Source organism: Coffea eugenioides, chromosome 2, assembly GCF_003713205.1.
Source record: "Coffea eugenioides isolate CCC68of chromosome 2, Ceug_1.0, whole genome shotgun sequence".
Lineage (NCBI taxonomy): Eukaryota > Viridiplantae > Streptophyta > Magnoliopsida > Gentianales > Rubiaceae > Coffea > Coffea eugenioides.
Genome location: NC_040036.1, coordinates 11,624,524 through 11,637,742, shown reverse-complemented (window position 1 = coordinate 11,637,742; position 13,219 = coordinate 11,624,524). Strand labels below are relative to the sequence as shown.

The 13,219-nt window shown below is 36.0% G+C and overlaps 1 pseudogene; it reads left to right on the top strand.

The window, feature by feature from the left end:
• Positions 1-4,224: 4,224 nt before the first annotated feature.
• Positions 4,225-13,219, top strand: part of LOC113756458 — a 31,692-nt pseudogene continuing 22,697 nt past the window's right edge.

The following is a 13,219-nucleotide window of genomic DNA, read 5'->3' as shown; positions in this document are numbered from 1 at the left end:
TTCAGGAATTCCCATTGCATCATGAACCAAACCATGCATGTCATCAAGTTCATCCCGTACCCCATGTGAGATATCATAGGAAGTAGGTTTTGGTGCACTAGAGTAAACAAATTCTCCATGAGCTGCCCAATGGGTGTATCCTTTAACAAAACCATAAACTTTCAAATGAAGTTCTGCATTCTCCCTGGTAATACATACACCACACTTACATTCTTTACATGGACATAATATCATCCCATTTATACTTGAATTCTGGAATGCATAATCTAAGAATTTTTGCAAACCATCCCAATATTCTTTGCTTCGTCTATTCTTTTGCATCCAAGTTTTATCCATATTCTGTAACCATGACAAATTTAACCTTAAAATATACACATACATACATATACATATACATATATAAGCAAAAGAAAGCAATTAAGAATAATATTAACAAAGAGCATCACTCATACAACAAAAAAATTATTATGATACCAAGAAGCTATTTGGAAGTCAACGAGAAGGTCACTGTTTGAGATAAAAGCACAAGACATGAGAACCCCAAAGGTTTTCCGCTACTAGCCATTTATCACGTGTCACCAAGTAAATAGTTTTTTACACAAATCAATGTTAAGAATAAAATTTGCAGGTCATATAATATATCTACTGCAATGACACTCCAGTTTAAAAAAAAAATTAAGAATCCAAATGACCAAAAGATGAAAATGAACGTACATTACAGGTTCAAACAAATGAACAAATTTAATATCATATATGTAACTTAATCTAATTCCTAATAAAAAAGAACACAAGAATATAAGTTGGCTTGTACCTCTAGCGAAATCAATGTGCAACGTCTTCAAAATGATTTCTTTTCACAGATAGCTATCTTTAATTCAAACCTGTGGTGAAACATTAATGAACTTTAGTAAAATTTTAATATTTTGAATAGGTGCTGTACGTACTTCTCTAATTATTCAAGAAGAAAAATAACATCAGCTTGCAAATTTCTTGAAGAATATTTTAAAAAAATGAGAAAGAACCAAAAGTGCTGAATGACTTTTCCTAATTATTCTGAAACAAACAGAACAGGGCATGAAAATATAAATGCACCAACATATATAAATGCATCAGCTTACTATGCAAATAGAACAAGGCATGCACATTATTATGAAGCAAACAGAACAAGGCATCAGCTTACTTTCTCTATGTACATATATAAATGCACCAACATATGCATGAAAATGATCCAAGGCATGCACATTTTCCCCATGTGAACAGAAAACCACAAATGCAAATTATTCTCATTGAATAACATTTTCATAAAAAACATTGGGATAGCAGGAATTTTATCTAAACTCAAGAAATAAAAAGATTTTATGTTCATGTTTAAGGGACCAACTTTGCTTTACAAGTTAAAATTTAGAAACCTCTGTATTGGTGCCAATTATTTTTCTGGTAAACTTAATTGCCATATTACCATAATATGAATCAAGTTTGGAAACTCAACTACAACTCAAACAATTGCTAACAGTTAACTTTCTTCCCAATTCACTAGTTCTGACTTTGCCAAATTTTACATGTTTTTCCGAAACCAAATGACATGAACAGTACACCATCTTTGACATTCTTAGTAGTTACTAGTCAATAGAAGTAAAGCACCTAGGATTCTATATCCTATATTTTGTGCCAGCCCAGTTGCACTAACGTAGGAATAGAAACCAATTCCCAAGTTCCAATTCGGTTGAGAGAAGCATTAACTACATAATCATAATGTCCTGATTCAATTCTCAGACATCCATTTTTCCCCTTTCCCTTCCACTTTTGTACTTGAATTTAAAAAAAAATTCTACCACTATTTTTATACACTTTATTATACTTTGTATCAGCGTATTATTACCTGACTGCTAAAGTACTTTGTAGAATCAGTAGGCTAAAGTAAATGCAAAAGGTGCTTAGAAATTCAACAGGATTGCAAAAGGAAGCCTCAATTGATCGATCGGGCTTAGTCGCCAAATACCAGATCACACGGCAGGGTTTGATGGGTTTGTCTTGCTTAATATTAACAATCGGCCGCGGTGGGAGAATGGGACTGCCTCCTGAGTCCTGAATTGGTACTGTCGATGGCCCCAAGGCCGAAACAAGGAGGCGGACACATTCTATGTGGCATTACATTAGATACCAGCAAAAAAAAACCAGCAATCAATCAACCAGCCAACTACTTTTAATATTGCCCCATGTTTTTCTCCATCACATTATTAATACTCAACATAGAAATCAGATTTTAAAAAAAGAAAAAAAAATCAAACTAGCAACAGGGGAGAAAATAATTCAGTGGGCAGGCAAAGCATATGATTTTCAAAAACCCATAATACACTTACCTTTTAACCACTAAACCATCCTTCTCTTCTTCTGGTCAAATTGGAGTGCATCTAAAAACTCAAGATAGAAAGGGAGAGGGTAGGGATTAAAGAATGAAAAAAAGAGGCAGAAATGGAAGATTGATTTTGACGATGATGGATTTTGTGAATAGGGTCCAAGGGTTTAGATTTGGAGAAGAAACTGAGGGAACTTTTTGGTGTGAATTTTAAGAGGCGGAGACCTTTCAAAGAGAAATATATTGGGCAAACTTTAGTGAAGCGGCAAAATTTTCCTTGCCGCGTTTTTTTTTTTCTTTTCCCCGCGTTTTTTCTCCATTTCATTTATACCAGTGACAAAACTACGTCGTTTCTATCTCAATTTCCTATTACTTCTGCTGACATTCACAAGTAATGCCCTAATAGCTATTCTAATTTGACATATCAAAATTTTCAATTTAGAAAAGGGATAATTTCAGAAACCTCCCCTGACTTGTCAATTGGGTTGCCAAACTCGTTTTTTGACTTGTCCATTGAACTACATTTACCATACCGCCCATGAATAGATGGGTATGGGAATCATAAAATTTTACTTATGGATATAAACAATTGGGTAACGCAACCGACCCAATTAACCCATCTACCACCACTCAGGTCATTTCACAAATACATTCATCAGACAAAACTTTCCTCTTGTCACAAAAATTCAAAGCAATGTGGTACATGTTCACAAGCAAGCAGGTTAAAATCCCGCCTGCATAATAACGCTGAAACCCGCAAGCGGGATTCTATGTTTTTTCTATTTCAAGGTTAGCTCGCATGCGGGTTAATGTTATATTTGAGCGCGAGAAGAAAAAATTGGTAATTAGGCTCTTTGGGCATTATAAGTAAATATTTAAATTAATTGCAGTTTTATTACATCAATATTATTGTATTATCATTATTATGATTATTGTATTATTTCTTATCCAAATATAACATTTAATTATTTAAATTTGATTTTATTTTTACAATTTATAAAATTTTTATCACTTATATAATATTTTTAAAACCCTAATACATCTAAATTTGATTTTATTTTTCAAATTTATAAGATTTTTATTTAAAAAAATGGGATACGGATAAGATATCCGGTTGGTTCGATTTGCATAGGTGCATATGAGAATATCCGAATACTCTTTAAACCCGCATGCGGGTTTAAGGAGATTATGGCAACTCTCTGACACACTAGTTACCCATCCAACTTGTGTGTAACTAAAATATATTTAAATAATATATTTCATATTTTTGTTATTTAGAGTTTAACAAAACATTAATATTGGGTAGATTTGAGGGATATACATAATTTTGCATATTTGTAGGAATATTAGAAAATGGAAAATTTGGGTAAATTCCCAAATTTTGGAGGTAAGGTGAAATCCAAGAACTAAAACAGTCATTTATAAAACCTTAACAGTAATAAGGTGCAAACCAAAGCTGCAATCCAAGAGTAATATCATTACAAATTTCATAACCATACATTAAATAAATAGAAATGCAATCCAATACTATCCAAAACACAAAATGTCTTGGGTATAATAGTAATTTTGCATTATATGATGTCAACAATTGGGTCCCAAGTTCTGCCAGGGGAGGTCAGTGTAATTGTGGAAACCTCAGGGGAGGTCAGTGAAATTGTCAGAAACCTCAGGGGAGGTTTCTGAAATTATCCCTTTAGAAAAATATAAAACAAAGTGCAACGGTATTTGGTTCATGTTATTTTATTATGACACTCACTTTTTTATGTCTTCATAAAACATGTAAAATGACACTTACAAAAAAGTGTCCTTATAGGTATGTCATAATAGGACATTTTTCTTGTAGTGTACAGAGACTAATAGCATAGTATATGGACAAGTACGGGGATATAGCTAGCTTATCATTGCTTGCGATTTTTAACATCCACTTCTTTTTACCAACATGCTTTGCATCAAATGACACCCTAACTCCATCCCAACCACTCAACGCAGGACAAGCTCTAATTTCAGCTGGACAAATCTTTGAATTAGGATTCTTCAGTCCTGGTAATTCAAGTTGATTGTACATTGGAATCTGGTACAAGACTGATATTGATCATAGAGTTGTTTGGGTCGCAAATCGGGAAAATGCACCGTTAGAAGGTGACTTGGCTTCAAAGCTGATAATAAGCAGCCATGGGAATCTAATGCTTATAGATGGAAAGCAAACTACTGTCTGGTCAGCAAATGCCTCTGTCCAGTCTAATAGCACAATAGCAGTGCTCCAAGATGACGGGGATTTCATCCTTAAAGATAATGTTTCAGGGGAAACTCTATGGGAAAGTTTTTATTATCCTACTGATACAATTTTAGCAGGCATGCAGATAGGATTCAACAGCAGAACTGGACGGGAAAGCTTCTTGACAGCCTGGAAAAATGAGAATGATCCGGCACCTGGAAACTTTGTTTATGGACTCACAGACGAAAGACCAGCACAGTCTGTGGCATGGAATGGTACATGTCGCGCCCCACTTTTTGGAAAAAATAAAATAATTGTTTTTTGTTGAATTTTATTGATTTGGAAAAATGAATTTTATTGATAAAAACAAAAATGGGTCTAAATGGGACTTTTGAAAATGCGACGATTTGACCCAAGAAAAATAGTTCAAAAAGGGTTTTTATATGAAAAATGGAGTCGCCACTTGGTATAGAGTTAGGGTGTACCAAGTCACCCAAAAAATGAAATTTTTAAAGAGAAAAGTAAGAAAACCCTTTTTAAACGACTCCTAGTCCACGCAAACAAAGAAAAAGGTTCGGGAGTCACATTTGACGAAGGGGAAGGCAAGGATAAAAATCCAAGGCACCCCTTCGACCTAGCCAAGGCTAGTTGCGTGATTTAACCCTTATTTTCCTATATTTTCTACCCAAAGTATGTATTGCAAATTGGATATGACTAATGGATGAGAAATGCAATCTTAAGTCTAGAAATGTCTCTGATGAGGCTTTTGATCCCATTCACATGAATTGTGAAGGTCAATAAGGAAAGACCTCATAGAAAATCATGAACGATGCAAATGAGGACTCAAATGAGAGTGTAAGCGTGCAAAGTGTAGAAAAAAGGTGCATGTGTGTAATTTGAAAGTATTTGTGTGCAAATGAATAAAAATATGAATGCTCGTGTGCAGGTGAATGAAAATAGTAAATATATAAGTAAAATAGGTGCAACGTGTGAAGTGAAAGGTAAAGAAAGTGAATGAGTGTGGATTTAAAATATATAATTAGTGAGGAAAATAGTGAGAAAATGATATGAAAATGCATGAACTTAGAGGAATGCATCAGGTCGGGTACGGGAATGACCTCTAATTTTTGTGATTTTAATTTCCCCTTTGATTAGAAGGAAAAACTAGCGTGCTAAGGCTATTTTGAAGCCACACTCGCTCGTTTCCCTTACCCAAGGGGGTTTCTCAGGCAAATGGACCCTATAACTAGCATGAAATGCAAAGGTCTAAAATGAAAGGGAAAGGTTAGAGGGACATGCCAAATGCCATAAAACTAAAAAAAATGCATGAAATGTAGTGAACATGCAAACATGTACTAACGAGGGGAAATCCCTAAGGGTCTAGCGTTGGACTAGCCCATTCTACGAATTCCGACTAGCATTGGACTAGCGGAAACGTACATTCATCCATCACATTCATTTATAAATATAGAAAGCAAGTAGACATGCAAAACACTCATAAACATATAGCACATAACACTTAGCATGCTCGACTAGATGCAAGGACCTAACAAAGCAAATTAACACATAGTAACTAAGCATGCAAGACAAATAAGACGATTAAAGCCCTAACTATTACATTTGCTAGCTAAAACAAAGAGGAAAGGGAAAATGGACCAAATTACTTGCTATGCCCTATCTATTACAAGCCAAGAGGTGTACACATACCCCATAAATGAAAATAAAAGAAAGATTTAAAAATAAAATAAAAGTAAATAAATGAAAGGCATTAATAAACATTTAAGAAAACCAAGTAGGCATGCAATTTTCATTTAGCAAATTGGATCACATAGGGAGATACAAAAAAAAATAAAAGAAAGTATACCGTCCCCTTTTGTGGTGCTAATAAGTTGGAAAAGGTTCTAAATTGGAGCTACAACCACTAAACAAAGGATTAATGTACCAATTTAATAGTAAATCAAACAACACAAATTCTTCAAAAACAAAAATTAAAGAACCACTAATAACTATGAAATTGAACCATTAGATCCCTTTAGATAATCAAACAAGTCCATATTCATCAAATGAAAATCCAAGTTAAAAGGGAAAGGAAACTCGAAGGACCCAATTGATTAATCTTTTCAATTGCTTAGGCCATGATAGAATAAGAAGGGATTTGAGGGGTTAAAGAGCTATTATAAGAACTCTTTTCATGCAAAAACATGCAACCTACGAAGGAAACTTGTTTCTTTGGTATATAAAAATCCTCCAAACACACACTAAACCCCTCGGAATACAGATTTTCCATCAACAAGGGTGCCAAAAAAAAATGAAGAATCTTAACACCTCCTTAGGACCTTTTGAGAAGAAAATAGATGTAATAACATCAATAAAAGTAGACTGCAATAGATCCCTATTAAAATCAGGTATGACCAATTCGCTACTGTGAGTCAAATATCTTTCTCCACTACACTCAAAGGAAGCAGGTAATGCAGCAAAAGCAAGAGACAAAGCATCACTTTAATCCAGAAATAATCACAAAAGATAAAAGTAAACATGAAATTGGATCAATCCAAGGCATTTAAAGGAAGGTGAACAGCCCATGTAAAATTTAAAACAAGTAGTGACTTGATTGCAAAAACTAAAGAAATTTGAGAGGTCAATTTGATTGATTTTCCCAATTTTTTGGGTCATACTGGCATAAGGGGAAAACTTGAGGGGGTTAAGAGGCAATTTTGAAACAATTTTTCCATGCAAATTCATGCAAGCTACGTGAGACTTAAACTACTGCAACTAAAAATGCAACATGTTCTCTTTTGCTTCCAAGACAAAACCAAACGCACAGCTTATTGTTCAAGCTCGGATTTCAAACCCAAACACACAACTTTAATCTAGACCCAAACTCCATACTCACCACCATCCAATCAGGTAGAAAATCTAGAAATATTTCATGCCAAACTCTGGAAAATCATGCAAACATGTAAAGGAAAAAAAACAAAAGGCTGCTGCAATCTCTTTGCGATTTCTACACCATTTCAGTCGAGATTTCATCATGCAAACGAGTTCACCAAACCCAGATTTTAACTATCAATTATCAACTAAATCAAACCCAAGATTTAAATGTACAAACAAAGTGATGAAACCGACTTGTAAGCTGTTGCCGAATAGAGCATTAAACTAATGCAGCAAAAATGATGTGAGAAACGTTTCTGCAATTTTCTTATAAACTCAGATTCTTATCACAATCTTGATTAGATGTAATTAAACTCAACGTCACAACTTTAGACCAAGCCCACAACTAAACCCACCATCATAATCCAAACAAACAAAAAAACCAAGAAGATATCATGCAAATTTCTGGAATAAACATGCGTGCAACAGATTTTTGTTTCACTCAAATTTCTGGTTTACACACAGCCAATTAATCTCATGCAGGGCTTAATCATCCAGTATTTAGTTAGCTAAACACACAACCAAGCGAGGATCAAGCACTTTCCAGCAAATTTCATACTAAAATACCCAAAACAACTCCATCGGCTAAGCTGGAAGATTGGTCTAACAATCCAGCAACATCCAACAAAATTTTCCAGCCATACAACCGAATTCCCAGCCATAAAGATCACATGCAAGACCAAATAACAAACTATCTATCAGATTGGATCCGAAATCAAGTTCAAATAATATCCATAACCATCAAAATTTCCAGAAATTTTTCTGTTTAGCCCGGATGATCTTGCCTTAAGGCAGATTGCACTTTTGAATTTTTATTCCTCTGTTTTATCAAACTGATTGGCTACATGCAGGGCCTAAGTACTCATTATTAGCTGCATATTTATGATTATAAGCCCAAATTACAAAAATCAAAACCAATTTAAGCTGCACTACTCCAAGCAAGCTCACGGCAAAATTTCTAGCCAAGACAGAATTTTCCACAGCTTTGTTTTTACCATTTGATTGCGAAACTTAACACATGCAAGACTCTAATCCTGATAATCATCCAAAATCCAATTAGATAAACATCTTTCATGCTCAGATTGTCCAAATTCAGACCCATTCAGCAGCCAAAATAAAACAAGTGCATCAAGCTCACGGCAGGAGCTTTATATCTAACCAGAATTTCAAACAATCCTGCTCCCGGTTGGCTTGTATGCAATCTGACTTTGTATCTTTTCAATTTTCGGACTTAATCAAGGTTAATTAGTTTCATGCAGAGCTAAATCATCCAGACTTTGGTTAGTTAAACATACATATAGCTCAGATCACCAAAACTTGGTCAACCGAAACTGCAAATTTCCAGCTTAAACTCTCGGCAACCATTTTCTTCACAAACAGATTTTTCTATAACTTAAATTATCATCTAACCACACAATCCTCACATGCATGCCCTTAAACAACTTCATCAACCTATAAACATCTAGTCTAGGTCCAGAAATTACCTCAGTTTGGAGCTCAACACCCTCGGCTAGCTGCCAAAAAATGTTTCCCTCCTCTCGGCTGTCCAGAAATTGCAGCCCGCAACTCTTCCTCTCCCTTGCTCAAGCTTGCGTCTCAGCTCAAGGCTGAGCTCGGTTTGTGTAAGCTGTGGAGTTGGTGGTTGTGGTCGAGCCCAGCTGATGGAAGATGAAGAAGAAAATGATATCTCAGCAGTGGTGAAGGAGGTGAAGGCAGACGGTCCACACCCTTCCTCTTACTCACACTCTCTCGGTTGGTCTTACGGTGAAGCTGGGATTGAAGTTCGGTCCTCCCTTTTTCTCTCTGTCGTTAACTCCAAAGTAGTTAGTCACTCACGGCTCAAGGCAGACAAGCAAAAATGGAATCCGGAGATATTGTGTTGAGTAGTAGAAGCTGGAATAATCCAGTCATTCGCGGTAGTGGAGGTTGAGTATATATGTGATAATGGAAGATGGAACCGGCAATAAGGATGGAAGGTGCTAGTATATGAAGTGGAAAAATGGATTCGGCCGAAATGGAGTTGTGATTTTTTTATTTTGATTTTTTTCCTTTTTTGAAATTAATTGAATAAAACTGATAATAGAAAAAGATAACAAACAACAAAAACAACAAAAAAAAGTAATTTAATTAACAATGAGTAAAAACTAAATAAACTAGAATCAACAAAACACAATTTTCCATTTTTCATCAATTTTCATCATTTTTTCTTTTCCTCAACTTAATAATTTAACAAAAATAATAGTAAAACTAAATAAAAACAACAATTTTAATTACAAACACATCAAAGTAAACAAACTAAAATAACAAAATTACCATTTTCGATTTTTCTTTCATTTTCATCATTTTTCATCATTTTTCCCTTCTTTTTTTTCACGAATTTTACGTTAAAACTTAAAACTAAAACTAAAACTAAAACGTGAACAAAATTAATATGACAAATAATTAGCAAATAAAAGACAAATAAAAAGGTAACAACTAAAATGCAGACAATCTAAAACAAAATCATGAATTAGATGCAACATACAAATTATTTAAAAATTTGGTGTCTACAGTTTGCCCCTCTTTGTTTGAGTTTTGAAAAAACTTGAGACAAAGAAGTAGACACCAAATACTTACCTGTGGTATTCGGCTGCAAAATGATTCGAACGGACAGGAATTTTTAAAAACGGGACTGACCCGAACGAGGAATTTAAAACGGGACTGACCCGAACAAGGAATTTAAAACGGGACTGACCCGAGCAAGGAATTTAAAACGGGACTGGCCCGAACAAGGAATTTAAAACGGGACTGGCCCGAACAGGAGTTTAAAACGGGACTGGCCCGAACAGGAGTTTAAAACGGGAAACGGGACTGGCCCGAACAAGGAATTTAAAACGGGACTGGCCCGAACAATTTAAAACGGGACTGGCCCGAACAACTGAATTTAAAACGGGACTGACCCGAACAGGAATTTAAAACGGGACTGGCCCGAACAGGAATTTAAAACGGGACTGCCCGAACAAGAATTTAAAACGGGACTGGCCCGAACAAGGAATTTAAAACGGGACTGGCCCGAACAGGAATTTAAAACGGGACTGGCCCGAACAGGAATTTAAAACTGGGACTGGCCCGAACAGGAATTTTTAAAACGGGACTGACCCGAACAAGAATTTAAAACGGGACTGGCCCGAACAGGAATTTAAAACGGGACTGGCCCGAACAGGAATTTAAAACGGGACTTCACTGGGGAAGTTTGAGACGATGAATTGAATTTTTACCTGAGAGTAGTTCAAATTTTTGTACCTAAAGAGAGATTGGATCTCTGTAGTTGAAGCGATGGCTGACGTTGGTCCTTATAATCCAACTTTGCAAATAACATTGCTTTAGATTTGAAAAAGAGAATGATCGCTTTCATTTGTGAACGCAGTGTTCCTGCAAGAAAAGAATAAATGATAATGGATTTGCCACCATTATTTGATCCGGTTTGCCTTGAGAGTCGTGTAAACATGAGTCTTGTGATGCTTTTATTTCGGCTCGGCGGCATCTGCCTTAAACCTTTCAATTTTTGGGTCTGATAAAATGCCGATTTATCACGTCACCCAATCCAGGTGGTAGCTTTATTGTATATTACTCCCTGTAACTGATGATTGAATCCCCTATCTTTGCACAAACCTCAGGGTTTATCATTCATTTGAATTCGATGGTGCAAGAATGATGCATGAAAATTAGTCATATAAAATCAACGTATATGCAAGATGATTTCCTATGTTAAGCAAAAATGAGCATGCAAAAGAATGTATACAATCATAAGCATTCATACACAAATAATTGAGAACAACCAAGAGGTTTATAAAGATACATTTTGCAAAAGAATATTTGTAAAGAATAATACAAATTTAGCCGATGACTATCATATTCAAGACTTTGGATATTTTCTCTTTGGAACCCGATATTGGCAGAAGTATCACAAATATGAGGAAAACCCTAAATGCACCAGGTCACCAGCTGTTCCTTCTTGAGCTTGTCTGTTGAGAAAACCTACCTTGGCGCCCTTTCGGGTTTTCACCAAGGTTGCCCCCACCCTTTTTGTTTTGCTTTTTTTTTTTTTTTTTTTTTTTTTTTTTTTTTTCTTTTTTTTTTTTTTTTTGATTTTGTCTTTTCTTTTTGTTTTTGTCTTTTTTTTTTTTTTTTTTTACAAGGCGCCCTTTCGGGTTTTCACCTAAAGAATAAAGACACATCTCGCCCATGGTCGACTCAGAAATATGAGTTAAAGGTTTCAGGCATCAGTAAAATGCACTTCCCTTATAGATTAGGAGAAGGCATTACGGACATCACTTGCCAGTTGATTATCAAATTTTGCTAATAGAAATGCAACAAATGACGGAAGCCAGGACTTTGGGCTTTGTGATGAGGTCAGGTGGGGGTGTTTTTCCAGAAAGGTTAAAGCTTGAAAGCAAAATCGATGCCGGGGGTAAAATAAACTGAGATTGCCCAATTCTGAAATCATTTCCGATTTTGAACAAAATCGGGGAAAATTTGCCCCAGTTTGATCGGATTTTCACTCTTTGCATTTTCTTCATTGCATTTTCCTCGCTTTTGCATTTTTCTTTGAAAACTAAATTTGCCCCAGTGTGGGGTTCTTTTCCCTTCCTTTTGCTCATCTCTCTTTTAAAAATTAAAATTTTGCCCCAGTGTGGGGTTTGCAATTCTCAGGGGTTATCAAACGAAATTTGTCAATTCTGATGGCTCAAAGGGGACAAGTAGAGATAAAATGTTTTTAGTGTAAAAGAAGATGGCCTGACTTGCATTTCGCCATTTGCATGGATTTCTTAAAGAAAATTTGCATTATCAAATGAAAAACTTTTTGCACATATCTGAGTTGATGGGTTGAGGGAATGCTCGTCCATCCATTTCTGCTAGGATAAGGGCTCCGCCAGGTAATACCTTTTGGACAATGAACGGCCCTTGCCAGTTTGGAGCAAATTTGCCTTTAGCTTCATCTTGCATCGACAAGATTCGCTTTAGCACTTTGTCACCTTCTTCAAATGCCCGCCGATGGACCTTTTTGTTGTAAGCCCGGGCCACACGCTTTTGATAACATTGCCCATGACAGGTAGCATTGAATCGCTTCTCATCTATCAAGGTCAGTTGCTCATGGCGCTGCTTGATCCAATCGGCCTCCTCCAATTTAGTCTCCATAAGGATTCGCAACGAAGGAATTTCAACCTCAGCTGGTAACACAGCTTCCATTCCATACATGAGTGAATACGGCGTTGCCCCAGTTGATGTCCGGATAGAAGTCCGATACGCCATTAATGCATAAGGCAACTTTTCATGCCAATCGCGATGCTTTTCTGTCATTTTGCGGATAATTTTCTTCAGATTTTTATTTGCGGCTTCTACAGCTCCATTCATCTGAGGCCTATAAATGGCAGAATTGCGGTGTTTGATTTTGAATTGCTCACATAGTCCATCTACCATGTCATTGTTCAGATTCTTGGCATTGTCCGTGATAAGCGTTTCGGGTACTCCGAAGCGACAGATGATGTGATCTCTCAGGAAATTGGCCACTACCTTCTTCGTGACATGTTTGAATGACTCCGCTTCAACCCATTTGGTAAAGTACTCGATCACCACCAATATAAATCGATGTCCATTTGAAGCGGGAGGATCGATTGTACCAATCATGTCCATACCCCACATTGAACAGGGCCATGGGGCGGTCATGCTATGCAGTT